This window comes from Cebus imitator, unplaced genomic scaffold (assembly GCF_001604975.1).
Source record: "Cebus imitator isolate Cc_AM_T3 unplaced genomic scaffold, Cebus_imitator-1.0 Scaffold166, whole genome shotgun sequence".
Lineage (NCBI taxonomy): Eukaryota > Metazoa > Chordata > Mammalia > Primates > Cebidae > Cebus > Cebus imitator.
Genome location: NW_016107481.1, coordinates 915,412 through 934,225, shown reverse-complemented (window position 1 = coordinate 934,225; position 18,814 = coordinate 915,412). Strand labels below are relative to the sequence as shown.

General features: G+C 42.7%; 2 long non-coding RNA genes across 2 annotated transcripts in view; one reads left to right on the top strand and one right to left on the bottom strand.

Annotated features, from left to right (window-relative positions):
* Nucleotides 1–853: 853 nt before the first annotated feature.
* LOC119473536 lies at nucleotides 854–3,988 on the bottom strand. Its single transcript, XR_005202754.1, has 2 exons — nucleotides 3,469–3,988; nucleotides 854–1,543 (listed from the first exon to the last, which is right to left on the bottom strand). It is a non-coding gene; the product is annotated as an uncharacterized LOC119473536 (long non-coding RNA).
* Nucleotides 3,989–4,081: 93 nt separating this feature from the next.
* LOC119473538 overlaps nucleotides 4,082–18,814 on the top strand; it is a 21,404-nt gene continuing 6,671 nt past the window's right edge. The window contains exon 1 of the long non-coding RNA XR_005202756.1: nucleotides 4,082–4,293. This is a non-coding gene — a long non-coding RNA (uncharacterized LOC119473538). The remainder of the gene's footprint in view (nucleotides 4,294–18,814) is intronic.

Sequence of the window (18,814 nt, the reverse complement as noted above, 5' to 3'; positions counted from 1 at the left end):
AAAAAAAAAAAAAAAAAGAGAGAGATTAATTGAGATGAGAGAAAGCTGAGATTAATTGAGATGAGAGAAAGCTGAGATTGAGAGGAGAGTGAGCTCTGTCCAAGTAAAGGCTTCTCTGTGAGTGTTCATGAGTGTGTATTTGTGTGTCTCTTGCTCTGTGGAAGCTACCCATACAGCAAGAAGTCTGGAAGCAACTGAAAGAAGTCCTGCTCCAGAATAATTCATTTTTGGTTTAGACTAAATGTTGTCCTTCCTTAGCTGAATACATGAATAATCTCTAAAGACCATCATGAATGAAAGCCAGAACTTAGAGGACAGCTCAGGAGTCTTACTGAGTTTTGTGGCTCTCCCTTCTCCATAGAGAAGATTGCTTAGATGCTACTAGCAAAGTGGATACATACTGTCTGGAGCTTCCAAAGCATCCTAAATTTGTGCAGTGCTCTGGTCTTCTCACCCTGGTTCGATTTCAGACATCAAACTTAAGAGCTCAAAAGATAAATATTTTGAATTTATTTCAATATTATGATTTGTAATGTTCCACTTTTATTAACATCTTTCAAGTATTAAATTGTAGCCTTTTCCCCCTTCAATGCCTCCAGTCTTGGATTTGAATCTTTTGGAAGTCAACATTCACTTGTGTTGCATCATCAAAGCTGGTAATCAACTGTATTACTGGAAGCCAACTAGCTAGGGCTTTTCTTCTTCTTTTTTTAATGCTACCAAAAAAATTATTTTTTTTAAATGAGTTAAAAGAAAGTAGTTTTAACAAGAGCAAATTTGCTAGTAATTAGACGAACCAGTCTTATGTCTTCCAGCACTTGGAAGCATGAAATTCACCAGAACTCTCAAAGCATTAATTAAAAAGAATTTATGTTTTTTTAATAAAATGCTTCATGTTTTAGCTCCTTTATTCTTTCACCAAATGTGATTATGTGGGGGCTGAAGGGAATTCAGGTTAATATGTTGACACACTTAACAATGCAGGGTCATGTTGCACAATACGCTTCACTGGTTTGGTTCAGTCCACCCCCTGACAGGGCCTAATCATCCCCTGCCCTAAAGGCAGAGGGAAAGAGAGGATTTTAATTACTGCTCTGTATGCAAGTTTGCCAGCATTAAATTGAGACATAATTAGGCCTCTGAATTTTAATAATTGTCCTAGCTAATTGGGCAGACAAGTACGTTATACAGCATGCCATGATTAGATAATTAGTATTTCCAAATGACAAAATTGGGCTCTTGATTACAAATTCTACATGAAGCGGGGGGCGGTGGGGGGAAGGAAAAAGGTAGCAAGCAAATCTTTACAAGCCTATTAAGGGAGAGTTTAGCGATGTTGGTAATTTAAAGTCCATTAGGAAGCAACATTTCACTCTCAGAGCTGGATGTCTGAGACAAGGGCCTCTGGTCTCCTCTGGCTCCTCTTCAGGGTGCTCTGTTTTCTCTGGGGTCTGCTGCATCCACCTTCCCCCCTCAACCCCAAGCTTAGCAGCCATCATTGACTTTGGATGAGGTCTGTTTCGCCAGAAGGCAGGTGGTAACTCTGAAACAGAAATCACGAAGTGTAGGAAGGATAAAACAGAGAAAAAGTAATCTACCCAGGTGGGAGGGGCTGTATAAGTACCCAAAGTGGCTTTCTTTTGCAAACAGCTGTTCTTTCAGTCTTCTCCCAGAATTTACCATTTTCATTGTATTATCAGCGCCACTAAAATCTTTTTGGTGGGAAAAAAGTCTTAAATCAAAATCTTAAATTTCTAAAGTATTATATTATTGGGGTGAAGACTGTGGGCATTGGAGACTGACTTTGTTTTGAAGTCATTACTTCCTAGGAGGGTGGTCTTGCATAAATTACTTAATCTTTCCAAGTCTCAGTTTTCTCTTTGCCAAAATAAAGAAACTTCTTCAACAAGATTGTTGAAAGAATTAAATAATACACATACAGATGGCCCCCAACTTAGAATGGTTTGACTTAGGATTTCTCTACAACTTTGCAATGGTACAAAAACTTCCTTGATTTATGATGGGGTTATATTAAATAACCCCATCATAAATTGAAAATATTGTAAGTCAAAATATACTTGCAATTTAAGATATTTTTAATCTACAATAGGTTTATCAGGACAATCCCATCATAAATTAAGTTGCATCTGTAATTTAAAGCTCAGTGCCTGGCATGGAGTAAATGCTCAATAAATATTAGCTGTTAAATGCAAATTAAATCAATAACATTGGAAGGCACAAGGTGAAGGTGCTGGGTCTGGCTCTTTGCTATGCCAGTCCTCAGATGAAGCAAGGAATCCTATTCACATTGCTTTCTGACAGAGGAATGTGGTACTTCATTTATGCTGGGAGGGTAGGGGTGGAAGCCCAATGGCAACAGCTGCCTCTACAGCTCAAATGCACAACCAGATTTCCTTTTTCCCCATTCTTCAAGGGTTGGCATTTGCAGACAAGCCCTCCCATGCAAAAGTCATGGGGGCACTTAACCTAAGAAGAATGTGGTATAAATTCTGCGTCTTGCCTTCATACCTTGTAACTTACTCTGCATGAATGTCACTTTATTACCACAGAGGCATAATTCTAGCTGCTAATTTTTTTCACAATCAATAATCAGTAGGCTAGGCTCTAAACCTATGCTTTTCAAGCAAAAGGAGTATCAATTGGATGCAAACTAGAACCCTTCTAAAAAATGATTGAGATGGTTCATGGATGACTATCTGATGATGAAAGTTTGTAAGGGGAAAAACTCAGAAGTTCCAGATGTATATTCCTGACCACTGAGGATGACTATAAATAAGGAAAACAACAATGTCTCCATGGCCTGGTCCAGTCAAAGTAGCTACCAGACTGAATGAGGCTTCTGTTTTTTGAGAGAGCCTCACTCTGTCGCCCAGGCTGGAGTGCAGTGCAGTGGTGTTATCTCGGCTCACTACAACCTCCACCTCCCCGGTTCAAGAGATTCTCCTGTCTCCGCCTCATGAATATCTGGGATCACACCACACCCGGCTAATTTTTTGTGTTTTTAGTAGAGACAGAGACCGGGTTTCACCATGTTGGCCAGGCTGGTCTTGAACTCCTGACCTCAAATGATCCACCTGCGTTGGCCTTCCAAAGTGCTATTACAGACGTGAGCCATGGCACCTGGCCTAAACTGGCATTTCTTACTACTTTCTTAGAACTTTGGGCTATCTCGTTTATGAATGATGGAAGAGTTCTGCTGGGATTTCAATTCAGAAAGCAGGGCTCTTTCTGTGGGTAACATATCACCGAGACATAATTTCTACCGAACATCATCACTTAATTAGAGAGAGAGGAGGTCAACACCTTGAGACCCAAGGAAGAAGGAAAAAGACTTAGGATTAAGTGTAGGATGCAAACATTCTACTAGAAGCTTCAAAGCAAAGAGTAAGATATTATTCTCCTGGAAAAGAGAGATGACGGAGAAAGACGGAGAGAGCGGCCCTTAACGCCTGATTTGTATTTACACAATAAGGAAACCTCTCCTCTGGGGTCTCTCGGTAGTCCGCAGGGACCGCGCTCGCCGAGGCGCGCCGGCGAAGAGAGTCCGTCGGGAGCTCCAGCCCTCCCTGCACTTCCCAGGTGCCAAGACAAAACATCACTGAGTGGGGAGACAACTGTCATGAAGATTCTTTCCCCGCCACACAATGCTGAGCTTCTCTCCCTCTCTTTTTGAAGAAGTGCGTTTATGACTGATCGCTCAGCACCTTGTTGGTTCTGATTGCAGAAAACACACCTTATAAATATATGATAACCATCCTGTAATAGAGAGTGTGACAATTTACTTCACAGTGCGTTTCGGGCTGCTAATTGATCGTTTCAGTCCAGGGACGATTTGGAATAAATTATAGCCATCAAAAGGATATCACAGCTCATTTTGGTGGAAGGGTTTCCACGTCGCTTCGCGTTCGTCTCCCAGAGAGAGCAGATTGCACCCGGCGGGCGTTGAGGAGGGGAGGGAGGGTGCAGGGGAAAAGGAGGCCTGTGGGGCGGGGCGGGGCCGGGGCCGGGGAGGGGCGGGGCCGGGGCCGGGCCGGGGCGGGGCCGGGGGCGGGGCGGTGTCGCCCTCAACGGGTGCAGGTCCGCGGCCGGACGGTAGAGGCCTCCCTTCCGAGGACTTGGCGCTGGGGCGTGCGCGGGTCTGCGGGCTGGGGCTCTGCTTCCCGGCGCGAGCCCGCGCGTGGTTCCTCGCGAAGTCCCCGCGCGGCCGGGCCCAGCGTGAGTATTCTCCGCCCGCTGTCCTCCCCTTCAGGCGGCAGCGCTCGTTTATTTGAGGTGAGAGTCTCCCTCAGGCAGAGGGCCCTGCTTGGGGCGGGGGTGCTCGCGTGCGCAGGGTCGCTCTTCTTGCCCGAGGCTTTCCCTCAGTGGGGCTGCTCCGACGGGCAGACGCGGTGACCCAGGGCGCTGCGTTCTGCGCTCCTGGAGCCGAGGGTAGCGAGCCGTGGGGGCGCCGTAGCCCCGTTGGGAGCTTTGTATGCACTTGGGGCTCGTGGCTCGGGTAGCTCCGGTTCCCACGCTGCAGTCGGGGAGGAGGCTAGTGGAGAGACCCAGTCTGGAGGGAGCTGTGCCCGCCGCAAACTCCAGGAGAGGGCGTGGAGAGGGCCGGCCGGGTAGGTCGGCGCAGCGAGGCGATGCCTGGGTCGCCCGGGCGCGAGGTCGCGAGGGCAGCGGGTGTCGCGCTGTGGAGCGCGGTGAGAACGACGCCCCTGACCCCAGAACGCTCGCCAAGGCCACGCCAAGGTGGCTGGACCCTGCCTCTCCCCGCAGCCGGCTGGGCTCCAGCCTACCTCAGAGACTGCCCGCGCTTCGATTTCAGTTTCCTGCAAAAGTGTGTGCCATTGTGTTGTGGTCGTGGAGGAAGGAGAACCAGGAGACTGTCTATCGCTGGATGGAATTGGAATTTGAAGAAAAAAATGCCCCTACTCTTGTTGGGGGTTCTTGCCTATCTGGCCGCCTCCTTCCCGCCCACTAGACCTCCAGCTTTCATTCTCTTCCTAGATCAAAGCCTGAGGACTGAGGCCCTTCACGCTAGTAGCCCCCATCCCCGGTGCCCAAAGCCGGCCCTTGCAGGGCGTTCTTAGCTTTTTAGTCTCTGTCACGCTAATACATGATGTCAGTCCAGGGCAGGGATGGTTCCATGCAGGCGATTTTGACATCAGTCATCATACCAAGCTATTAGGAAGTGTGATGTCAGTGCGTTCTGGAAGGACGGATAATATATCAACCAATTCTTGACATGGTATCTTACAAGGAAACATCTGAGGCCATCAGTAAGAGGCATTTTAATTCACACACTAAAAATATTTTGTGTTTAGTTAACATCGTGCAGATGTTGAAAGAGGTAGTAGCATTTATCATTTTGTAGGTATTTATCAATGTACTCAAAAAAGTTCCTATAGGAAGGAGGAGGTTTTTGTCTTATTTCCATTCTGCCATAAACTGAGGAACAGAGATATTATGTAACCAAACAGTACAAGTAAGTTAGTGAGAGCGCTCTATTTATAAGAGACCAAACATTTTCTAAAACTGGAATAACTGGAAAAATTAAGTCCGAATTTAGCAGATGGTTTAGGCTTAACATTATATGATAGCCAGAAGTTGTATTTACATGGACGAAATACTTTGGGAGGCTAATCTGTGGGAGTTAATTTTACAATGAACTCCATATGTGTTGGCCCAAGATACAGTTTTCTTTTTTTCCATCCATCCATTCAGTAAGTATTTATTCATTATCTATTATAGGTCCTCCACTTCACTTTGACATTGAATATGATCCCTATGGACATTTAATAAGTCATTTTTGAAATGTAACTAAAATATGTATATTTTCTCCTGGCTCCAAGAAACTCAAGGAACTGTGGCCTTTCCTTTATACAAATGGAAAATTGTATCGATTACCTTTAAGCAGACAGTCAAGGGAAGAAAATAGGAATCAGAAAGCTTTCTCCAGCTTGTGCCATATTCACAATACCACACAGTACCATGGGTGGTTTTTTTTTTTCTCCTTAAATCTCATTAAACAAAATTTAAAGGACATACATGATTGAAGGGGATATTCTTTTAATTACTTTAGAATGCAAAATAATCCATAAAAGGTCTTGCTCTTTATTTGGTATACTGGACTGGCTGGTTTCATGTGAATTGAAAGCACTTATTTCTAGTTAAAACCAAGACCACATACAGTACCTTTTCTCCCCCAATCTTAAGTCAGAGTTGTCTACAATTAAGTAAGCGAAATGCATCCCAAGTAGTCATGCATACACATGGTTCAAATTAATTGGTTTAAAAAATATAAAAACATACCCAATATGTTTATCTCAGTTACAGTTTTAATTTTTCTTAGATAATGCTTGAAATCATTTAAAACAATATCTAGATCCTTAAATATTAAAACATTTTTTGTGAAATTTGCAAGATGCACCTAAAGGATGTAAAATTTTTTTGAAGTACAATATGTTGGGACTAATTTTGTCCCTAACTAATATCGTGCTAGAGGGCTGAAACGGTATAACCAAGATCTGACTAGTGTCTGCATATTAACAACTACTCCAGAACTTACACAAACATTTTAGTGTGTTCTCATTTATCTAGTCATCTTGGAAGGCTGTCACTTATTGTGTAGGTGCTTCCATTGCTGCCATTGCTCAAACTGTTTTTGGAGCTCTTCATTGGGTACTGCTTTCAGAACCCATAGCACATCTGGTTTAGGAGCCTTGGGGTGGCAAGCCATCTTTCTTTAGCATCCATCAGTGCCCTGACGAATAAGGTGGGTGATCAAGTCAGGATAATAAAATTTGGGATCAAAACAAGCTGAAAGAAAATTAGATGGCGTCCCTCAGTGACTTTTTAACTAGTTCTAAAGTCATTGTACTAACATACGGCAGCACCATTGGAATTAAGAGTAGAAGCCAAAGAAACGTGCTATACATTCTCTTTGATTGTCAATGAATGACAAACTTAACAATCATATATATACATGTGTAGTGCATTGGCATGCATGATAAAGACATAGTACTTCAAAGAGTTATATTTTCAACAGTTTGGTTGATTCTAAATTTTTTCAGTGCATAAATTTGGTATGATTTAAAAAGCTAAGTTCTAGAATATGAAATTAGGTGGGAAACATTCAAGATGTCATGGCTAAAATTAGGGTTGCCCTATGTAATTCCACAGGATTGGCAGTCTACATTTCTTATACTAAAGAATCATACTCATTGGCCGGGTGCTGTGGCTTACACCTGTAATCCCAGCACTTTGGGAGACCGATGAGGCGAACGGATCACGAGGTCAGGAGTTCTAGACCAGTCTGACCAACATGGTGAAACCCCATCTCTGATAAAAATACAAAAATTAGCTGAGCGTGGTGGCGCATGCCTGTAGTCCCAGCTGCTCAGGAGGCTGAGGCAGAAGAATCACTTGAACCCAGGAATCAGAGGTTGTGGTGAGCTGAGATCATGCCAATGCATTCCAGCTTGGGCAACAGAGCGAGACTCCATCTCAAAAAAAAAAAAAAAAAAGAATCATACTCGTTTAAGAAATTATTCTATTTAGTGAGCAAGGCTTTTGACTATTACAATAAATTTCACCTTCTCTTAGCCTATAGGTGAGGTCTAACCTGTGAGATAAAACACTTGTCATTTTTAGTAGTTGATTATAAATACAGACTCAAAAGTATATTTATAGTGGAACCACCATATTAAGTTAATAATATTCTACCTACTATACAAAATACAGAATCATGAAACTCCTAGCCCAGTGGATTTAAGCTCTTATTATAATATTCAAGTCCAGAATGCAGGAGATGGTATAGAATGTCATCCAAGAAAAAGAGAAAAGAGAAGGAGGGGGAAGAAAGAGGTAAGTCATGCAGCTTTTGAATTATAGTTAGTTGTATTCATCTGAGGGAACAACTTAATTGGTTTCCACAAAACAGCAAACAATGTAAAATATGAGGAAATAATTCAAATTCAATTCTGGCTGAGACTATATGGAAAACCAAGAAAAGCAGAAAGAATGTAATTAGCTGAGTAGGAATTTTCCTAACAGTTCAAGTCTAATACCTTTAGTATTATATAGAGGGCCAAGGGATCATTAGTGATTAGCAAGAATCCAGACCATAATGATCAGGAGAGATCAAGGCCAATGGACAAAGATGAAAGCGCTTTCCTCCTTAAACCCAACGTTGCAAATGCTGATGCTCTTACATAGGGAAGGTCAGCCAGCAGACAAAGAAATAGGGCAGCAAATCCCAAAGCAACAAGTAGTCATTCCCCTCTTTCACTCCAGAGTTAGATTGCATATGGAGATTAGCCAAGATTGAGCTGAGACAAAAAGAATATCCTTATTTCAGCCAGGTGTAAAGTCTGGAACTGAGTCCTGTTTCTACTTTGATGAACTTGGGTGTTGTCCAGACATTGGAGAAGGGAAAACCTGCTGGGTCCTGGATACCAGGATTATACACCTAATTAAAAGGTCAGTGAACAAGGTGGACAGATCCAATTCTAGATCTTTCCTGGGGAAAGATACTGGACTACTTGTCCATTAGGTAGACAGAATGACTCTGAAAATTTATGTTAGGTGCCAGGCACGGTGGCTTCCAGCACCTTGGGAGGCTGAGGCCGGTGGATCACCTGAGGTCGGGAGTTCGAGACCAGCCTGACCAACATGGTGAAACTGCATCTCTATGAAAAATATAAAAATTAGCTGGGTGTGGTGACACATGTCAGTAATCCTAGCTACACGGGAGGCTGAGATAGGAGAATCACTTGAACCCAGGAGGTGGAGGGTTCAGTGAGCCGAGATCAGGCCACTGCACTCCAGCCTGGGTGACAGAGGAAGACTCCATCTAAAAAAAAGAATTATGTTAGGAGTACAAGGGAGTATCAGTTATCTAACAAACCATCCATAGATAATAATTGCAGAAAAATAAGTAACAGTGATTTTAGCCTTCCTTTTGAAATGGGTATCCTAACCATCATGACTGCCTATCTTCTTTTGTTTTTGGACATAGGGTGTCACTCTGTCACCCAGACTGGAAGTGCTGCAGTGACATGATGTCAGCTCACTGTAATCTCCGCCTCCCAGACTCAAGCCATCCTCCTACCTTGGCCCTCTGAGTAGCTGGGACCACAGGCATGTGCTACCATGCCTGGCTAGTTTTTTGTATTTTTGGTAGAGACAGGGTTTTGCCATGTTGTGCAGGCTGATCTTGAACTCCTGAGCTCAAGCAATACGTTTGCCCCAGCCTCCCAAAGTGTTGGGATTACAGGCAAGAGCCACCACACTATGACATGACTACCCATCTTCTATAGGTTTAAGAGTTCATCCAAATATTTTAAAATTTGAGTCTAAATATTAAATTTTGTCTATGGTGTTTATAGCTTCAGGAGTGGGAAGAGGATAGTTCTCTGTGTGGTCCAGATAGTTGTAATAGTCTGGTGGGTATAGTTTGAAGTCCTTCTCTTTCAAAGAGAAAGGTTACTGTCTTTAGATTACAAAATTCACGTGTCGATCCAGAGTACAGAAAAGGTGGAGAATTGCCATGAGAATTGAGAAGTGGTAGAAAGGGTCCTGGACCAGGAGTGGTAACTAGGTTTATAATGTGCCAATTATGCTTCTTGAGGCAAATTTTAGTTTTTCGCATAGGCAAAATGTATATAGTAGTAATATCTACTAGTCTACTTCGTAGGGTAGTTTGTGCCTCATCTCAGATGAAGTCAATTAAACATTTGCTGGACATGTGCAGGATTTTGTGTGCTACAATGCAGTTTTAATAGGTGAAGGCAACACTTGTAGCCCTTGAGTTGTCCAGATATTTGAACCAAAATATAAAGAAAGGTAGAAACCCTCTCATGGGAACTTGGGAGAATAGAACAGTTTTAGCATGGATACTAGAGACAAATGGATAATATAGTCATTATTCCTCCTTTTTCAAATTCATAGGAAGTACCCTGTTGCCATCACAAGAGATTTTGTTTTTACACTTCCTGAAGACCTGTTGTGCATAAAGTAACCTTTAGAATAGCCCCCTTTATACTATCAAGCTCAAACCTACAGCAGTGGCACTGAAAGGACAATCTTCCTTGTGGAGAAAATTGACCAGACTCCTAGGCCTTGATTATTATATTCCCAATGGTCTTTCTTTTCTTAGAGATTTCATTCATCCCCATTGTCATGTTCATGTCTTAGAGGAGAAGAAGAAGCTGGTTTGAGTTCTACAGATTGCCTTTAGCGGCCAGCTATGAACATTTTTTTTTTCAAAAACAATTGTTATTCTTCCCACAGTAGCAATTCATTTCTGTTGAAGACACAGCAGGACCCCTGCCCCTCCACCACTAACCAGCAGACCATTAAAAGAAATTAACGGTTTAATATTCTCCTTCTTTCCTCTGTGTATTTAAAAGGAACAGAGGATTAAGGGGGAAGGGCAGTTTGCCTCTCTACCTCACAGAAACTCCTGTACATATGTAGACAGCATCATTGGCTCCCACCAACATGAACCATGGCTTCTAGAGAGGAGAGGCAATTAGATGTGGGTGTCCTCAGGTGAGTATATGCTCATCCTTTCTTCTGTTGAGTTGTAGGATTTCACCTCCTGAAGAGTGAAAACAATGCCCCTTCTCTGAAGTCATGTTAGAGGGATGTTTTCTGGAAGCTTGTTGAGTATCCTCCACACAGGGACATTTCATACGTTCACATTGTATGAGGCACCATGTATGTGAGCCAGGACAATGCAGTGGCTAAGGAAAAGAGGCATTTGATTCAGGCAGTATGTGTTTGGATATCAGATCTGCTTATCAGCTTAGTGGATTGGGCAAATTTCTTCATCTCTCTGAGTCTCAGTTTCTTTTTCTGTGAAATGGCAGTAATAACAATGCTCACTTCTAAGGATTAGTGTGCATGAGGTGAGTATATGACAAATGGGAGTTGTAATATTAGGCACTAGAGAGTCAGGGAGGAATATAAAGAAATATAAGGCAAATTCCCATCTTCAAGGAACTTTCAGTCTGGTTGGAAGGGACTGAATAAAAATAAAACATACAATACAAGGCAGAAAATGGGAGCACCAAGTGAGTGCTGCAGATGGTAAATTCAGCAATCTGCCAAGGACTAGGATGATGGTTGAAAGGTTTCAAGACAGAGGTGGGAATTTCTCTCTGGATTTGCAGGTTGGACAGGAGTCAGATATATAGAGTGAAACTGAGAAATCATCCCAGGTGGCAAGGGAAAGGAGGGATCAGAACACACAGCACATGTACAGTAGGGGTGAGAGTGTACCAGAGTGGAAAGTATACCAGCTTTTGAGCCAGATGTAAAAATTCTAGCGCTGCTGTGAGACCTTAGTTGAACAAGTACCTTAACTTCTTTAGCCTTCTACAGCCTTAAAATGGGTATAATTATCCTCATCTCTTAAATTGAAGGGATTAAATAAGATAATATTTGTAATGCCTAACATGGTGCCTGGCATCTTCAGTAAAATAAAGACAATTCATGTGATGTTTTCAGGGGACAGAGAGAGCTGTCTGCCTGAAGAGCTGTCTTGCCTTATGTAGGCAAGTAGTGGAAAACAAATCAGGAACAGCTAATTAATGCCTGTGGGGAGGGTAGGAAGGAGGCTTGAAGACCAATTTAAGAAGCTGGGGCTGTTATAGGCAATCAGAACTACCAAGGCAAAGTAGGAGTTTAGGATAGTTAATCTTAAGGCACTCTGAAGGCTGTATTGGAGGGAAGAAGAAACTCACTCATTTATGTGTAAAGTGATCAGGGTCTAGATTAGGATAATGGAAAGATTAGTAGACCTGGTCGATATGGTCTTTTTAAAGTTATTTTATAAAAGCAGTTTAGGGCTCAGTGTGGAGTAGGCGGGAACTTTTTTGTTTGTTTTGTTTGTAGACTCCTAGTAGTATTAATTGTCCAGAATAAAACTAGGATAGACCCACAACTTTCGAAAAGACAGTTCACTCAGTATCCAGGGACAATAAAAGATGAGAAGTAACTCTGATGCTAAATAAGCCCTAGAATTTGTTTCAACTTATAAAATGGCCCCTTTTAAAAGTCCCTTACCCCTTCCTATTATTAATACCGATTGAGTGTGTCCCAACCACTGGTTTTCAGGAAGACACAAGTACAGATTATTTATCGCTGTATGGAGTTTGCAGTTCGGATTGTAATAGTGAGAGGCATTGGGACAAAGGGCGAAGATGCTGCCAGCAAAATAGTAATGTTGATTATTTTGTTTATTTGGTGATAGTGAAATTCTGTTCTCTTCTGGGGTTTAGAAGTGAGTTAATTAAAAAACAAACCAAGAAAATAGTTTTGGATACTACGAATTAATTTATAATGCCTCCCATTTTCTACCTTTCTCTTTTTTTCTGTCCTTAGTCATTTTGTAGTGGGATAATACATGGTAGATAATTGTATTTCTAAAGAAAATTACACTGATTATGTATATGGACACTAGTTTTTAAAATGTTTGGAAATCCTAACTGTGGTAAGTCTTAAACTTATTAAATAGGAAAGGATAACTGACCTACCTCTGATTTCCTGAACTTTGCTGTTCTCTTATTTGGCTGCAAGGGCAACATCGTGCCAATAGCTCTGGGGTGCCTGAATAGTGCATTGCTTCCCTTGGAAGGAAGATGTACATGAAAGAAGATGGCGTGCAGTGGTTGACAAACACAGAAAGAAGATAAGTGACAAAGAAAAAGGTAGGCCCTGTGAGGTTAGAGGCAAAGCCAGCTAAATTAGTCCTAGTGCTTTGAGGAGGAGCAAGGAGTGTTCATTTCATTTCTCGTCTCATGAGTTTATTTAAATCATCTGCTGGGGTGGGGGAAGGAAAGAAAGCATGATGTTATAAGGCTGATTAAGATGCAAACATGCAGATTAAATCAGGTTACTGACAGTCCTTTTCACTCCAGCCTAGAAACAGAATACTGTATAAGAAACCTGATTGAAGGGAAGGAAGGGACAGGGGAAAGCAAAAGACAACTCTTCACTTTTTAATGAAAGAGTTTATGAATATCTATTGTTTTTGGATTTCTGGTATCCACTGCCACCCTAACAGATCATTCAAACTAACCCCTGGCCGAAAGCCTGGCCAGGGGGTTTGGACCAGTAGCAGATGTCATTGGGATGAGGGTCTTCGGGGGTTGCTGGCATTAATTTTGCTGAAGAGACCTCATCAGAGACCAAGCCTCCTCTTGCCCACAGGTGGTGGGCCTTGGAGAGGGTCTCCATGCACATTTTAGCCTTGTCCCCTCCCCCAGCCTCTCTGCCTTCCGCTTTTTCGTTGGGACCTCTCTTTCTCTCTTGCCCCGTTTTTCAATTAAATGAATTAATTACCAGGCATTTAACTTTTTGCCAGATTCTTTCATTATGCCCAGAGTTGTTGCTGAGTGGCAAAGGGAAGTAATAACATTCACAGTGAGGGGCAAATCCTGTTAATGAACAAATTAAAGTTCAAACAGTGATTCAAGTTCACAACCTCTCTGTGGCTCTTCTCTTTAATAAGAGATATACATGTTACTTTCCTCGCTCTTTTCTCCCTTTTATTACTTTTTAAGCTTTTCATCAACACTGCCGGGGCATATTTGAGGCTCCCAACCTTTCAGCTTGACAAGGACTCGAGCAGTTATAATCCCGTCTTAATTTGGCAACTTTTGTAAAACACATAAAGGGCCCAGGGTCACCTTTGGTCGCCAGGGCCCTGGGTGACCCTATAGCTTCCACCTCCTGCCAGGGCTGCGTGGGCTGCTCTTCTCGGTATTCATCCCCCTGTAGCAGTCAGGATCAGAAGATTCACCTTTCCGCCCCGACACAGCCAGGCAGGACTTGTCCACCAGTGAAGTGTTCGAGCCCTTTCTTCTCTCGGTCCCCTCTCCAACAGTCGTTTCTACCCTTCAGCTGTGAGGGGAAGGGGACACTATGGGGAGGGAGGAGCCTACCGACTAAAAGCTGGGAACCTTTAAGGGGAAACAGGTTTGAGGTCGAACCGCTGCCCAACCCGCTCTTCCACTGCCACTACCGAGTGCTGCTTGCCTTGCTGAGTTCATGGCACCAGGCTGTTCCACTGTTCCGAGTATAGCCCTCCTTAGGACCCTGGGGTGTGGGCCTGGCGGGAAGGGCCCAGGAGGTGTCCAGTCCCCACCTACTTCTCTCCCCCTCTCTCTCTTTTTCTCTCCTCTCTTTTTCTTTTTTTGTACTGTGGATTGCGTGGGGGTCTTTTCCACCTCTGCGCCGGCTTCTCCCCACCATCCCCGGAGCATGGCTAGATATCATCACCATGACAACTGCAATCTATGAGCATACACATAATAGAGATGAAATAGACAAAAGATTAGCATGCCATGAAAAGTACAATAAGTTTCTTATTTAGCATTTAGATAACTGTCTTTCCTTCGGAGCAAGCTTCAAAGTTGAAGCCAGTTTAGACCAAGAGGATTAATTCTTTCTCCCGCATGCTTCATTGAATCTCTCATTACCAAACTTTGTCTGTATTGATGTAAGATTTGATTGAAGATTAGAGCATTTAGCAAATCTTGCTTTTCTGCATGTATCAGGTCCTTTCAAGCACAGATCTCGGTGCCCAGTGGTCAATACCCTTACTTTTATCCAGTGTCTGCTTCATTTAAACTTAATCAACTCCATCAATGAACTGGAACAGGGAAACGTCCCTGCGGTAAGAATGTTGTGCTTTTGTGGGATAATTCTTTGCTCTTTCCCTATCTGTTGGCGTTAAACCTAAAATTGCACTATGATGAACTTTTTTTTTAATCAATATGATAATGACAATTGGGTCTGAAAGCTCTGGTAGGACTTGGAGTAGAGCAGGATCTGGCCCCCATTACCAAAATAATTTCTCGTTCTGCGATAGTCAGACTCCTTTTGTGTGGCTTTAATACCTTTTCTTCCCTGACATCGAATATTGCTCAAGCTGGAAAATGATGCATCTTTGTAGGGGAGGCTCGTATGTCACAGCCAGAAAGTGAAGCAGACCGATTGGTTGTATGAATTATCTGACTTGCTGCAGTGAATTATTTGCACTGTTTCCCTACCTAGTCAACAAGTTCCTGAGGTATAGTAGAGATCAATCAAAACTGACAGCCTGCGTGTGAAGGCTTTACTGTGTAAATCTGGCGCACTCATCCTGGCCATGCCGGCCCTGGCATCTGTATATCATTTTTATACTGCTACCAGTAGAGCAATTTCAAAAGTATTTGCAAGGAAAATGCGTGTCCCCATCTGTTCCTGGAAGCATAAATGTGCCACCTTCAGAGGGTTTTCACTGGTAATCATATCTTTAATGATCAACAGACTAGTGATATATACCTTTCCATAAAATGGGGTTTTCTTCACTTTATTGTGATTGGCTAGAATAAATAGCTTTTCCATATGTTAGGGAGATAAAATATAAGATTAGCAGAGGTCGTTTGTTGGATAGTAAACAAAAGAAACAATTCATCCCAAATAATCTTTGAAAAGAAGCAATGACAAAATTAAGTTGCAATCACAGAGTATCTGAGGCCCCAACATTAGAAAACAGACCTCGTTCCTCCTTGGAAAAAGAACCGTTTAAGAGCAGAAACTCAATAATCTTCTAGGGGACTCTGGTGACTTATTCTTGGAGTCAGAGGGAGAGGGCCAGGGTAGGGAAGGAGAGGCTGGAATAATACTGTTTGTTCAACTTCTGTTATAGGATTGTATTCCCTTTCTCTCATCTTAGGTGCCATTTGGCCACCTCCACTGCAGCACCCTGGATAAATTGGTAGGTGGTGTGTTCAGAAAGCAGGAAAATGCCACTCTGCTGAATTTCTCTTCATGCCTTTCAAGGAGATGGGGATTGTTCACATACTTTAAAATAAAGGTTAACTTCCCCTAGCTAGAGATTTCTCTTCTCCTATAGAAAAACAAGATGTCAGAGGGTGGGGCAAAGTTCTCAGCTTTACATGAAATTCCAAAACCTAGGGAAAGGGGCCTTAAGAGGTAGCCAAAACTTGCGGGGAGAAACCGCAGGAAATGTTCTTAGTCATCAAATCTCACTTGTATAGGTTACAGTCTGCAGATATAATCAGTCCCTGACCACTATCCCCCCTCCTCCCACAAACCCATACTCAGCACCAGGATCCCTTTTGCTCAGATGGAGCCACTTTCAGTTGTTTTTTTTTTTTTTTTTGAAACATAGTCTCACTCCGTGGCCCAGGCTGGAGTGCAGTGGCAGGATATCGGCTCACTGTAACCTCCATGTCCCAGGTTCATGGGATTCTCATGCCTCAGCCTTCTGAGCAGCTGGGATTACAGCTGCCCACTTGACACCCAGTGAATTTTTGTATTTTTAGTAGAGACTGGGTTTCACTATGTTGGACAGGCTGGTCTTGAACTCCTGACCTCAAGTGATCTGCCCACCTCAGCCTCCCAATGTGCTGGAATTAACAGATGTGAGCCATCGTGCCCGGCCTGTTGAACTATCTTGGTGAAATTTGGAAGCTTCTCCTTCAAGATTCAGGACCCAGAGGTTTGGAGGCAGTGACTGCTTGCTTAGGAGACTACAGTTCTATTTTGTTTCCAGGGTCAGGACAGAGCTTCCTATTCCATAAAGGACGATATTAGTTGCAGGTCACCAGAATCTGAATGATGCCCTGAGCCTTTGTGCTGTCTGGAAAAGTGTGAGCTTTCTGGACCTGCTCCCTAGTGTCAGGACTTGAGAAGGAGTTGGGGGAAGCTCTCTCTAAAGATTGGGAACAGACCCTGTGAGTAGATTGCAGTTCCTCTGGTTCTGCATTCTTTCCTATTGTCTCTTGTTTTGTATATGTTATGTATTGATGATCTCCCCACCCCTCATCCCCACTACCCCAACCCTTGTTCCACAGAATTCTTTGGTCTTGCTGCAGCAGAGTGTGTAGCAGAAGCGTGTTAGTTTCAATTTGGGAAATGTGATCTGTAGGCAGGTCCCAAGCAGAAAGTTTCCATTAGCATCTCAGGCCAGATTTGTGTTAATTTCCTGGCCCTAGAGAGACTTGGGAAAAACTTCTAGGACAGCAGAAAAACAGCTCACCCAAAGCTCATGGTAAGAAAAAAAATGGGTAACTAAAGGAAGACTTTTTTCCTCTTAATTTTAGAAACAGAATCTTTTGTTGTTGTTGTTTTGTTGAGACTGAGTTTTCCTCTTGTTGCCTAGGCTGGAGTGCAGGGGTGCGAGTTTGGCTCACCACAACCTCTGTCCCACAGGTTCAAGCGATTCTCCTGCCTCAGCCTCCCAAGTAGCTGGGATTACAGGCATGCACCACCATACTCGGTTAATTTTGTATTTTTAGTAGAGATGGGGTTTCACCATTTTGACCAGGCTAGTCTCAAACTCCTGACCTCAGGTGATCCACCTGCCTCGGCCTCCCAAAATGCTGGGATTACAGGCGTGAGACACACCTCGCCAGGCCCAGAAACAAAATCTTATAGGCTGGGTTGCACATAGTCAGGTATGGACATATAAGGTGGGATTTACAAGTAAATCACACTTGAAACCACATTTCCTATAATATGCAATTAGACTAAAAGAAAGTCACATTTGTGTTTTCCACGTTGTGATGTGATGCACTGCAGGTCTTCAGTGAATTCGCTTGTCACAAGGAAATTCTGGCCTGTGTTGCAGGTGAAATGTGATGTGTACTCAGTTTTTTAAATTGAGTTTATATGTCTTTAAATTTGATACACACATTTGTATTGAATTTCTATGTTAATTGTTTTCATAAAGTGAAAGGAAGTAAAAACCTCACCAACTGGTTTTGTGTAGGAGAGGTAAATCTGTGAAGATGGGGCTGTCACTACTACAGCTGGGACAGTTTCGTACTCTGTGCTCTTGTGCTATGCCAGATGGTACTGTCTAACCCACAAGCCTCTGCCAGGAATGTTGCCGTCCACACTGGAGTGGAAGACACCTGCGGAGCTCCTCTATAGGGCTCAAGTTGGCTGAGGTTCTGAACCACAGAATTGCAGGCAACCAAGGGAGCGCCCCAGGCACCCAGGTTTTCCTAAACCTTAAATCAGAGCCATTTGCAGCACAGAGTTGTGTGCTGTTGTTTCAAAACCACAAACCCTGTACATATGTGCCTCCATTGCAGAGATGGAAGTCTTGGCAAATGTAGGATGAGGATTGAAAATTAAAAAACAAACACACCATGTTCAGGGTGAAAATTACATACATTGACAATACTGTCTCTTTTCCACCACAGTCTCACTGCCACCAAGCAGCCTCAGTCTGTGCTTATTTCACTGAAAATGTACTTAATCCCAGAAAAGCTATCTGTATATAAGAACATAATTTGTTGATCATTTTTATGAAAACAAAACCCTTCTCACCTTGGAAGAAAGTATTTAACTTAAGATAGTTGACTAAAGTGCTAATTTGCAATACTGCCTCATGATTGTAATATGCATACATATGTAATAGTGTTTGTTTTTTAGGTGTCCTTTAACAAGACAGGGATGAGCAAACTATATGATGTGTGCTGGAAAGAAATTCAGTTTTAAATGATCTTAAGGAAATGGCTTGTTTGGTTAAGAAAAATGAACTCAACTGATAGTTAAGGTGAAATGAACTTGTAAAATTTGGTATCAATTACAACTCTTACCAATAAAAAGCCGCCTAGATCTTAAAAATGCCAAGGTGTTCAGTTATCAGAAAATTTAAAATTGGGGGTTTGAAGATTTGTTGTTGTTGTTGTTATTGTTCTCCCTCTCACTAAACACAGAGAAGTAATACTTTGGGTCACTTCAGGCTTCTACTGGGGGATTTTCCTTTTGTTCT